Source organism: Oreochromis niloticus, unplaced genomic scaffold, assembly GCF_001858045.2.
Source record: "Oreochromis niloticus isolate F11D_XX unplaced genomic scaffold, O_niloticus_UMD_NMBU tig00007939_pilon, whole genome shotgun sequence".
Lineage (NCBI taxonomy): Eukaryota > Metazoa > Chordata > Actinopteri > Cichliformes > Cichlidae > Oreochromis > Oreochromis niloticus.
This window is the reverse complement of record NW_020328862.1, coordinates 334116-344554: the sequence shown is the minus strand read 5'-3', so window position 1 is coordinate 344554 and position 10439 is coordinate 334116.

Sequence of the window (10439 nt, the reverse complement as noted above, 5' to 3'; positions counted from 1 at the left end):
GTTGACGGTGTATTCTGGAGACTACGCGGGTGTGCCGGTTAAGAACATGAGTTCGTTTTGCAAAACTAGGACTACGTATCATCAGGATCGAGTGCTTCTGACAAACGATACAGTGGACAGGGACTACCTCTTTGAACTGGAAGAAGATTGGGAGTGGAAGGACGCGTGTGATGTGTTCAATCGCGTTTTCAAAGATGACATTTTTACGGTCGAAATGTTGAAACGAGATTACGCTGCGACCATGATCACAATGGTCAGCGAGTACCGAAGCTCGGGGCCTTGTCGTGGGGACCCAGACAACGGTAGAACAGCGCTTGCATTGCGGAGACACACACCTCTTACACACGGTGGACCGAGAGAGCATTGTAGTGACCTAACCCAATGTTCGCATGCTGCACCACAGGGGAAACGTTCACAAAAAAGAAAACACACGCTATCACACCACTCTTCGCAACGGGAGAGATCTCACGGATCGAAACGGGGATCGTCCAAGAAACACCGGGGTGCATGTTGTGATTAAATGTGTCTGTGCACACTACATATTGTTGTTGTTGTTGTTGTTGTTGTTGTTGTACATACTTTCCATAAAATAAAGTGTCGCTGATTCCTTACAACACACATCTAGTTTGTTTCTTTGTTTCTTTGTAGCCAGTGTGCGGTGCAGGATAAAGATAAAGAAGAAGGACAGGAGACATGTGTAGAAAACCAACATACGTCAAAATTGAAATTATCCAGCCGACCCAGCTACATTATCCGGCCGACCCAGCTACATTATCCGGCCGACCCAGCTACATTATCCGGCCGACCTGGCTACAGCAACCGACAGTGATTTGCACACACGTTGCTCCATAATCCAGATATATCAGCGGCTAGTAGACAGCATCAGCCTTATACAGCCGTCGCACGAGTAGCCGACCGGGAACGAGTAGTCATCTCAAGCTATCTAAGGCTAAGCTTGGATCTCGAACATGAGCCTAGAGAAACTCGAAGCGTACAGGCACGACATAGCCGAGTGCTACGAATCGTTATCCGACATAGTTGAGGACGCCTCGGAAGCGTTCCAAGACTACCACTTGGAGTGTAAGTTACTCTCCACCCCGAACCTAGTGAGGAAAACCCGTGCGATCATCGATCACTGTTTGGAGAACGAAGAGCGGGCCACTGAGTTTCTTCGTATAGTGCAGACTAGCAACAAGGACTTGTACGAGAGCATGGAAAAGCACGGGGCAAAAGGTCCCCCAGGTACTATAACTTGTAAGATGACACGTTAAACGCTCACTTTCCATCGATGCTAAGTTACCCTGTCTGTTGCTTTCCACTAGAGCGAACCAAAGCCGCTCACACCTTAACGGACGACGTGCAGTCAGCGCTGGGAAGCAGGCTGGACCAAGTGTCGAAAGACATCGCCGACTACAGCTTCTTACCCAAAGTCACTGAGATCGTGTCGGCTGTGAAACACATGTTCGCAGAAAGCGTGATACTGACCGAAGAATACGAAGACTTTTACATTGTATTCAGCAAGGCCGATTTAAAGCTGATGGATATTGAGTTTACATGTTATGTGTCGCAGTGGTCTTATCAACATGATAGAGAACACATAATCCTTGCCTGTGAAAATGAAATGCTGGACATGATTCGCAAGCTGCTCCATAATCCAGATATACCAGCGGTTACTAAACACAGCATTAGCCTCATACTGCTCTCACACAACATGCACATATACGGCCTGGATGACTGGGAGGCAGGCGCGGTTTGCATGCGGATCGACTGACTGCTGAATGAGTACGGAAACATGAAAGTGTGTGATGTTTGCTGTTATTAGCTGCCTTTGTATAGCATTTCCAGTGGTGTACGTTGGAATTGATGGTTGTGAATTAAACAGAAATTACACACAAGTCACTGGTCTCAGTTTATTCCTAATTTTATTGTCACACAGATACATACCCCCATGTACATAAACACACACGTTTAACACAAAGCACAACGGAGCCACCCCGAACTTACGCCGTTTCGGCGAAAGTCATAACATTGTTCTCGTCTACACGGAAACCATAGACATCGCTCCCTTCAGGATGCGTCAAGCTCCACAGGTCATACACGTATTTCATGGTTCTGAACGTCAGGGACGATCGCATCGGAGTCCAACTGGCTTGTGTTTTGTCAGGGATCTTAGCCATGAAAGCCAATGTCTTATAGAGAGCGTGGTACTGTTCCGAAGATGCGGCGCGATCTTCGTTATCCCACGCAGCCTTTAGATCGTCACACCAGCTTGCGAAGCGATCGTTCATAGCAACCTTCAGAAGGCCCTTGGGTCCGAGTCCCCGGAACGTGCGGGTGTAATCCGTGCCGAACAGGATTAGAAGGACGAGGAGTTTATGTTTTAAACGTTTCTGCTTCGCGACGTCTTGCTTGACGCGAACGTAGAGATGCGAGCCCATTTTGGTCAGTCGCAGATACCTGCCGTGACTGAAGCGAGGCACCTTGCCTTCCATGTACAGCTTGCTAAGTTTGTTCATGCGTTCGTGTAGTCTCTTTGCGCTCACGACATGCGCGTCGTCCTCCACAGTGAGCTCCCCGCCACATCGTTTGTTATTCACAGCAGAGCCCTCAGAGGCCACGGCGTCGTGACATGCGGGTAACAACTCGAAAGCGTCAACGAATGCCGATTTCGATTTCAACCCCCACGGACCCACGGGGAGGCGTGCTAGTATCTTACGCGCAACTTCGGCTTTATCGGTTGCGTTTAACTTGAAGAATCTGGTGAGAAATTCGCCGTACACGGAGCCTCTTATTCCACTCAGATAGAAATATCTAGCTACTTGTTGTGGCAATGTGGAGTCTTGGTCTTTGTCTGCAACGACACTTTCCCACTCTCCGTGCAGAAGCTCGAGCTCTTCCCCGAGGTCATCGTCGTCCTCCGCAATGTCGTACAGCGTACGGAATCTGGGCTTGCGGGCCTCGAAGTCCACGTCAGTTGGCCGTAAACCGCCAACCCCGGGCGCCTCCGCGAGCAGGTCGCCAAACGCGGAGCTGTGCATCGGTCTATTGCGCCCGTAGCTCGTGTTGGCCAACCGCAATGTGAGCCCTTCGCGCCCGCCAGCCGTGAGCACGGCTACCACGTCTGAGTCTGCCGTGCATACCAGAACAGTGCCCGGGAGAGCGTTGGCTAGTTCTACCATCAGGGTATCGGCTTCTGTGCTCGAGCTCTTGCGGCACGCAGCGTCCAGAAACACGAGGTGTCCCTCCAGAGGTCGATTCGCAAACGATGCAACGTACGCCCCGTGGAATCCGGGCGGTCTGGCTACGGTACCAACGCCGTCGACTTCATCTTTCAGATGAAACACCACGTCTTCGTTGTTAGATTCACACAAGACGTCACGGGAATCCCAGTCCCGTCCGGTGACCAGAAACACTGCCTTTTTCGCCACGTTGGTGTCACGTAGCAGTTTCAATGTGAGATAGTCTATAGCGTCCGCGTTCCGTCTACAGAAATCCAGGTGGGGTGCAAGAGGGTAGCGGTCTCTGGTTTCCCTAACCGCCGGCTTTTGCGCTCCCCGTCCGTCCTTCACCAGAATCAGACACTCTGACGTCCATCTGTCTCGACTGTAATGTTCCACCAGTGTTCTTGCCATGTTTTCGATGGACGCTAACCGATCTCCCTCCACGTAGTCGCTAGCCTTGATCTTAAATCTCATTATCAAATGGTCGACTAACATCCAGTCGTATCGTTCCGTGGGTCGCTCTATCACATCGAACGGCGATAGATGGGGATTCGCGAGCATAACGTGCAGTGCCTGGTTCTTCAGTCCCATTGTCAGACGTCCTATCAACTCGTCGGCCTGACTGGCGTTATTATAGCGGCCGCACGCACGCACGCACGCACACACACACACACACACACACGTCAGTGATCAGGCACGCGTTGTGTCGGCCGTTGTGTCGGCTGTTGGTCGGAGCGGACTTGGTCGTGTTTAAGTTTCTTCTTTTCTTCGTTGAAACATATGTTCCTGTAGCTTAGATCTCCGGGGTTGACTTGTGAGCAAAGGTCCTCTGTGGACATAGTATCGCTTCTGTTATATGACCTCATGTGCACACAATTTGGAGCTAGACAGTTGAGAACCTGTGTGCAGAAACATGTCAGCCAAGGGAATTTACGCCTCATGCTTTTTGATACGGTGGGCTTCGTACAGCTCCGTATTCGAACCAAATTCGTCCCGGGCCTCACTATGACCAAGTAGGCGGTGGAGCGCTCGGCCACGCTGGGGTAGGTGATCGAAAACATCACCCACGTCAGCCACAGCTGCGTGTTATAACGCCATAGCGTTGTTTTATCTAGAACGTCGCTGTGTCTCGTCTTGAGCTCTAGCAACGCCACTGTGTTTGTGACCGTGTCGTACGCAACCATGTCGATTTCGGTGTAGAATCCCCAGTCTCGCTGTATACCCTTACACCCGGCTACACAGCGGTTATGGTACGTGTACCGCTTTTTTGTATCCGAGCAGCGGTCGGGTGAAGGTATGCCTGCCACTCTTAAACCTCCGCAAATTGGACGCAGGTGCAAGGCCTCTAGTTGCGTGAGGATAAGTTGGGAAACTGGACCGACCTGGGGTTTGGTTTTTTCCCCGTTGAATACATCTTTACAGTCGGCGTCCACCGCCACTCCGATGTGCGCTGACATACGTGTTTTATCCCACACCCGTCTACATGCCGCTACACTAGGGACTTTGTTATACGTAAATATCCGCAGCACACCAGCACGAAACTCTGAAGCCTTGGAGTCGGAAACGTTCAGTTGTTTGACGTAGTCGACGACCCAGTCCAATTTACTTTCGGGGTTGCTGTGTCGGTCTTGCAGCGCTCGTGTGAACACGTCCATGTTTATCAGGTTATGGTTTCCTCGCCTTCTCTGCGGAGCCATAGAGTCCAGCGTTCTCGTTATGCCTTGCACTTTGTACCACCGATGGTCATCCGTCGACTTCGCGTGCAGGCAGCCTGACACGGTCTTGAATTCGATCGTCGCGTTTCCTAACATCCTCGTGTAGAGCAAACTAACAGAGGTCGGTTCGGCAAAGCTTTGCGTATCGGCCGATACGGTGTACTAATAGTCAGTAGATACAAAAACCCCGCATGTTCGCCAGACACCGTCACATGCAACGACTATGAACCGCAAGAGAATGCCCGCGTTAAAGTCGCTCGTGTCGAACGGCAAAGACATGTTCGCGGCAAAACTCGCGCCCGTGTCGGGGCCGCAGCCTCGTCCATGGCGAAGTTCACAGGCCGCCTCGGAAGCTCGATTGCTGTCATAACATCTCTCATCGTGGGTTTCCTGACACTACCCAATAACATCATCTATTTCCTCGACCACAAACATTCGTCCAAGCTGACGTACAAGAGGACAGTAACGGAGAGCACAGATACGCTTACATTCACGCTGGAATTGCGCTGGTCGTCCTAGGGTGCCTTGCCATGGTGGTGAGCATAGTGCTAAGTTACTTCGCCGCAAACAGCAAACGGAAGGTCGACGCTTCGGCCACCACCTCTACCACCCTGTCACACGGAGCACCATGACTGTGTACGCGTGCTTGGCGATGATGAACGTGGAACTGTTTATGGCCGTGATCGCCGGGTGCATGGAGTTGCTGTATCGTCCCCTCACCAGTAACGAGCACAGGTCTCATAACATCGAATGTGCCATTGCGGTGTTCAACATCATCATATACGTGATGTACGTGGTCACCATGATACTCACGGCGTCCGTACTGCGAGGGAAACACGAAAAAGAACATACTGACTCTGACCTCTCGGATATGACGGACGTCGTGACCAACGTGGCAGCGCCCCGAGAATATGTCACTAGAGGTGCAAACCTGTACAATTCACCGACTGGTTATATGATGTAGTGCTATTGTGCTTTCTTTATTTGTTGTGTGGAACTGAGCAATAAAGAGTCACAGGCATATGTACGGTCTCACGCTCTCTTTTTATTGTTGTTGGTTTACATGTGGAACACTTTATACATGAAAACGGGTTTTGTAACACATTACTTTTTAACTACCAGCAGACTTGCATCACACGGTTTACAGTGACAATGTGCATCGGACATCCCATGTACATCCCAGGAAACAGCACCTACTACTAATTGTGCGAGACACAGATGTAGTATAACTACTTGGGTTCATTACCTTATGTGAGAAAAGCATATACGGACTTAACATGGATTGGTACGACGGAGTGCATTTAACAGGCAGGGTTTTTACGGCACATGAAAGGGCCTTGCTGGAGCAGCACGCTCGTGTGTGGAATGCGCATACTGACAATGGGGAGACGCTAGGCGTGAAAGGAGCCGTTGCCAAGAGGCCAATGGACTTGAGGTTAACGCATTATCATCACATGAACGCCTTGGTAGCTTTACTCTCCTGTCACATGGACTCAAAGTGCGAGTCTATCATTCGCTATCCTGAGCGAGAGATACAGAGTGGTGACCCGTAATGACGCAAAGACAACACGTTTACCAACTGTATTTTCGTTATTATTGTTGTGAGATACACACGCAGAGGGTGCTGCATGTTACAAGCAGTTCCCTCTGCGAGAAGACAAACGGGAAAATGACATTGGGGTCACACTATCCATACACGGAAGGAAGGGGTTGTTGGGGTTTAAACCTATTTGATGTATTACCGTGCTCTCTGTGACACCGAATAAACTATTTTCTCGAATCTCACTGGCATTTCTTTGTCTGTGCGGTGTTGGTAGCACTCACACACATATATTGCTTGATGTTTGTAATTGCTCTGCTTGGAAGACACTGCGTGTATGTGGACACTTCCATAATAGCGCTCACATATATTGCTTGATGTTTGCACTTGCTCTACCTAGACGACACTGTGTGTATGTGACATTTCCATATTCCGTGAGTACTTCTCAATCCGACACGAAAGACTCCAATTAACGTTATGACTTCTTCGAGTTTGGCAGAGATGTTACTTTTCATCTAACTCTACAACACTGAAAATGGTCTGAACATACAACACGTACATTTTAGATATACTCAACGTTCATACGTAAAGGCCCCTGGTGTGTGACGTGTTGTTATCGTTGGACCGCGTGCTGCTTTTACAAAGCACATGTTTTAGGTCATTTGTCACGGGCGAACATCAAACCGAGAATGTCCGTAAGGCGAAGTCGAGCTTTATGTGGGCTGCCAGGACAGCGGGACGACTCGAGCGAGAAGAGCGATCGGTATCACACGCGGGTAATCAACAGCCTGAAACGTGAATTGTTAGAGCTTCAAAAAACCTTGGAGTTGGAGCGTACGCAACGCCGGGATCGAGATGCGCGCGAGTCCGAGTCAGCGTCAAACAGCCCCAATGCGCTGGACCAATCCCACCGACTGGCAGCTGACCTTGAATTGTGTAAGAAGGAACTAGCGGCGACTAGGCAAGCTTTAGACGAGGCGTGCGAAGAACGAGAGGCCCTTAGGGTCCAACTGTCCACAGTTCAAACGGCGTCATCGGCTACCGAAGACGCCGAAAACAAAGCGGACGAAGCCCTGCTTGCTTGGACTGGGTAGGCAGCCATTATCTAGCGGTGACTCTTCCCGAGGACCACATGTTCAAACCGGGAGAGCCCGTTACTCCGGCAGGGGTCTTGCACAAACTGTACGAGATAAGAATGGGTAGTAGACTGGCCACCGGGTTCACTGTGCTGCTGGAAAATATAAACATTATGCTCTCGCACACGGACCCGCAGTGGTACGCGAAACACTTTGGTTTTCGCTGCGGAACCCGCACCCACGGAAACGACTACATCTCCGCGGACAGGATAGACGCGGACGAATTCGCGTGGCTGCTGTTTGAGTACGGGGCACACGCCCCGCTCGTCGAAGTGTTAGCCGGGCTTCAGACTGTGTTAAGCAGCACAGGTAAAGGCGGCGTGACAACCGTGGCTCTGTGCACAGGCAAGTCCATGTACACAGCGTACGTCGTCTTGTTCCGCGACACCGTGTCTAAGGCCTTTGAGCGATTCGAGCGCGTGCGAGACAGGGCTTATAAGGTTCGAAAGGAGCAAGGTGTGTTGTACATGTCTCTGACTGCAGGATTGGGCCGCGATCTCGAAACGCAGTCGTCATCGTCGCAGGTCGTCCGCAGTAGGGCCTTGCGATCAGTCATCGAAGGCATAGAGGCCCCTTCTCACGTCAGCAACCCCCCTGCGGATGGTGTAAAACACGCAGAGGACCCCTTCAAAGTGGGTGACTCGCTGTCGGATTTTCTCACACGCAAGAGCCGGGTAAACGACCAAGGCAAAGCAGGGCGGGTCCCTACATTTACCAGCCAGCAAGCTCTCGCATATAAGTCTCAACAGCAGAGTGTGGCCCGAGTAGACAAACGGGTGGTGTTCGATTCGCCGTGGCCGTAATCGCAACAACACAGTATGTCTGGCAATCGACCCGCGGGCAACGCTGCAGGCAAGCTGTGTCGGAAAAGACAGCGCGTGGAATCGGAGCAAAGCGATGTCGATAACCGACGCACGGCCATGTTAGCGCTTTCTAGATATTGCCAAGAACAATGGGTCAGGGCTATGACACGCTTGCATATGCGTCGAGGACGCGCGCTGACAGTGGCGTTGCTCAGCGGAGACGCCGGGTGTGGCAAATCGTATGCAATTTCGCTGCTGATCGCACAGCTCAACAAGATGAACGTGAGCGTGGCCGTTAGCGCCCTGACGAACAAGGCCGCGGGAACCCTAGGGGAAATGTGTTCGATCAAGGACGTGTATACGTTACACAAGCTCATGGGATTTCGAAAAGGACTACTGGAAAACAACCTGTCGCTGGAGAGGTTCACCGAGACGTACCGTGAACTACACTGTGTCGCGCTGGCAAAGTTTGCGAAAGTGTACGACGCTAAGCTAATGGAAGACAAACACCTGAACAAACGGCACTCGTGCATCACCGCGAGCCCCGAATCGTGTGCGACCTGCAGTGCTTTGTTTCAAAAACTAAGGGTGTCGACCAAGTCTTCTGAGCAGGCTCCCATGCAAGACGCCCCTCCGTTTCTGGGCGTCAATGTTATCGTGGTGGACGAATACGGCCTGATGACCGCGGACCTGTTGGAACGAACGTTACGTTGCATGGAGTTGTTCTACGGACCAGGAAAGGGACCCTTGGTTATTTTCTCGGGTAGCGTTTCACAGCTACAGCCGGTGGGTGCTTCTACACGGATATGGGAAGACGGCCGATTCGAGGCCTTGTTAGCGCACTCCACGCCACTGTTTGTCAACAGAAGGCAGTTCCAAGACCCCGAGTACGCCGAGGCTGTGACATATCTTCAATTCAACACTGTGACGGAGCAATCCAGACGGATATTCACCAGCCAAGCGACTGTCAGCGAACGAGACGCGATGAACCCCACGTACCATCCGGAGAGGCTGCGTGTATTTCATCAGGATAAACAGCAGAGGGAGTACACGGCGGCGTACATCGCGCATTACACGAAAGACGTACGTGCCGGAGACAGGTTTCTCAAGGTGACACGTTGCGGCGCCTCGCGCAGAGGCCCTAACGCCTGGTACGACGTTCTGAAACAGGCCTCTCAGGCACTGCCGAAACTGTTCTCTCTACCGCCGTACCGGCCGGGTGTTCGGCCTACGGAGAGGGATTATCTCACCGTGGATCGACTCTGGATCGGCTGTAGAGTGAGGCTGATATGGCACATGGATTCGAACGGGATACAAATAGCAAGCGGCCGAAGGCCCAGCTCTCTTCAGCCTTTCAAAGAGTCTCCGCGGCAGGCGAACGAGGCAAAGTCAGCGACACCGAGGGTGTGATAGTCGACATTAAATTAAAAATGAGTCAGGGTTTCAACGTGTTTCACGTGAGGGGAACACAGAGCGGCACGGTCTACAGAGTGAGTCCCTCCGAGTGGCACTGTCACAACTGGGTGGTGACCACCCACCCGCTGGCGTGTTTGTTGGCCATGAACACATACGACTGTCAAGGCTGTACAGTTCACGGTCAGGTGCTGTACCACCCCCCTAAGTACTTTGCGAGCTCGCCTATTAAACCCTCGGTGTATGTGGTGTTGACCAGGGTGGTGAACCGAGAGAACCTACAGATGACAAACTGTAACTTTGCTAACAAGGTCGGACGTGTTGATTTTTACAACGAGAAACTGGTGATGTATCGTAAGAGAGTGGAGATGAACTACTCGTGCTGAAAGGGTGCTTGTGTGGGGTTTTTGTTTTTGTGGGTTTTCTTTTTTTACAAGGCCGAGATGGATGTAGATTGTTGGCACAGACTGACGTTGGAAGAAATGATACTCCTGACATGTTCAACCGGCTCGCGGGGAAACACTGGCGACGATAACAGGGCTCACACGGACCGGCCCTTCGCGGCTAACAACTCGCCACCTAAGCGGTTGGCACAAGATGACTTGGAGACA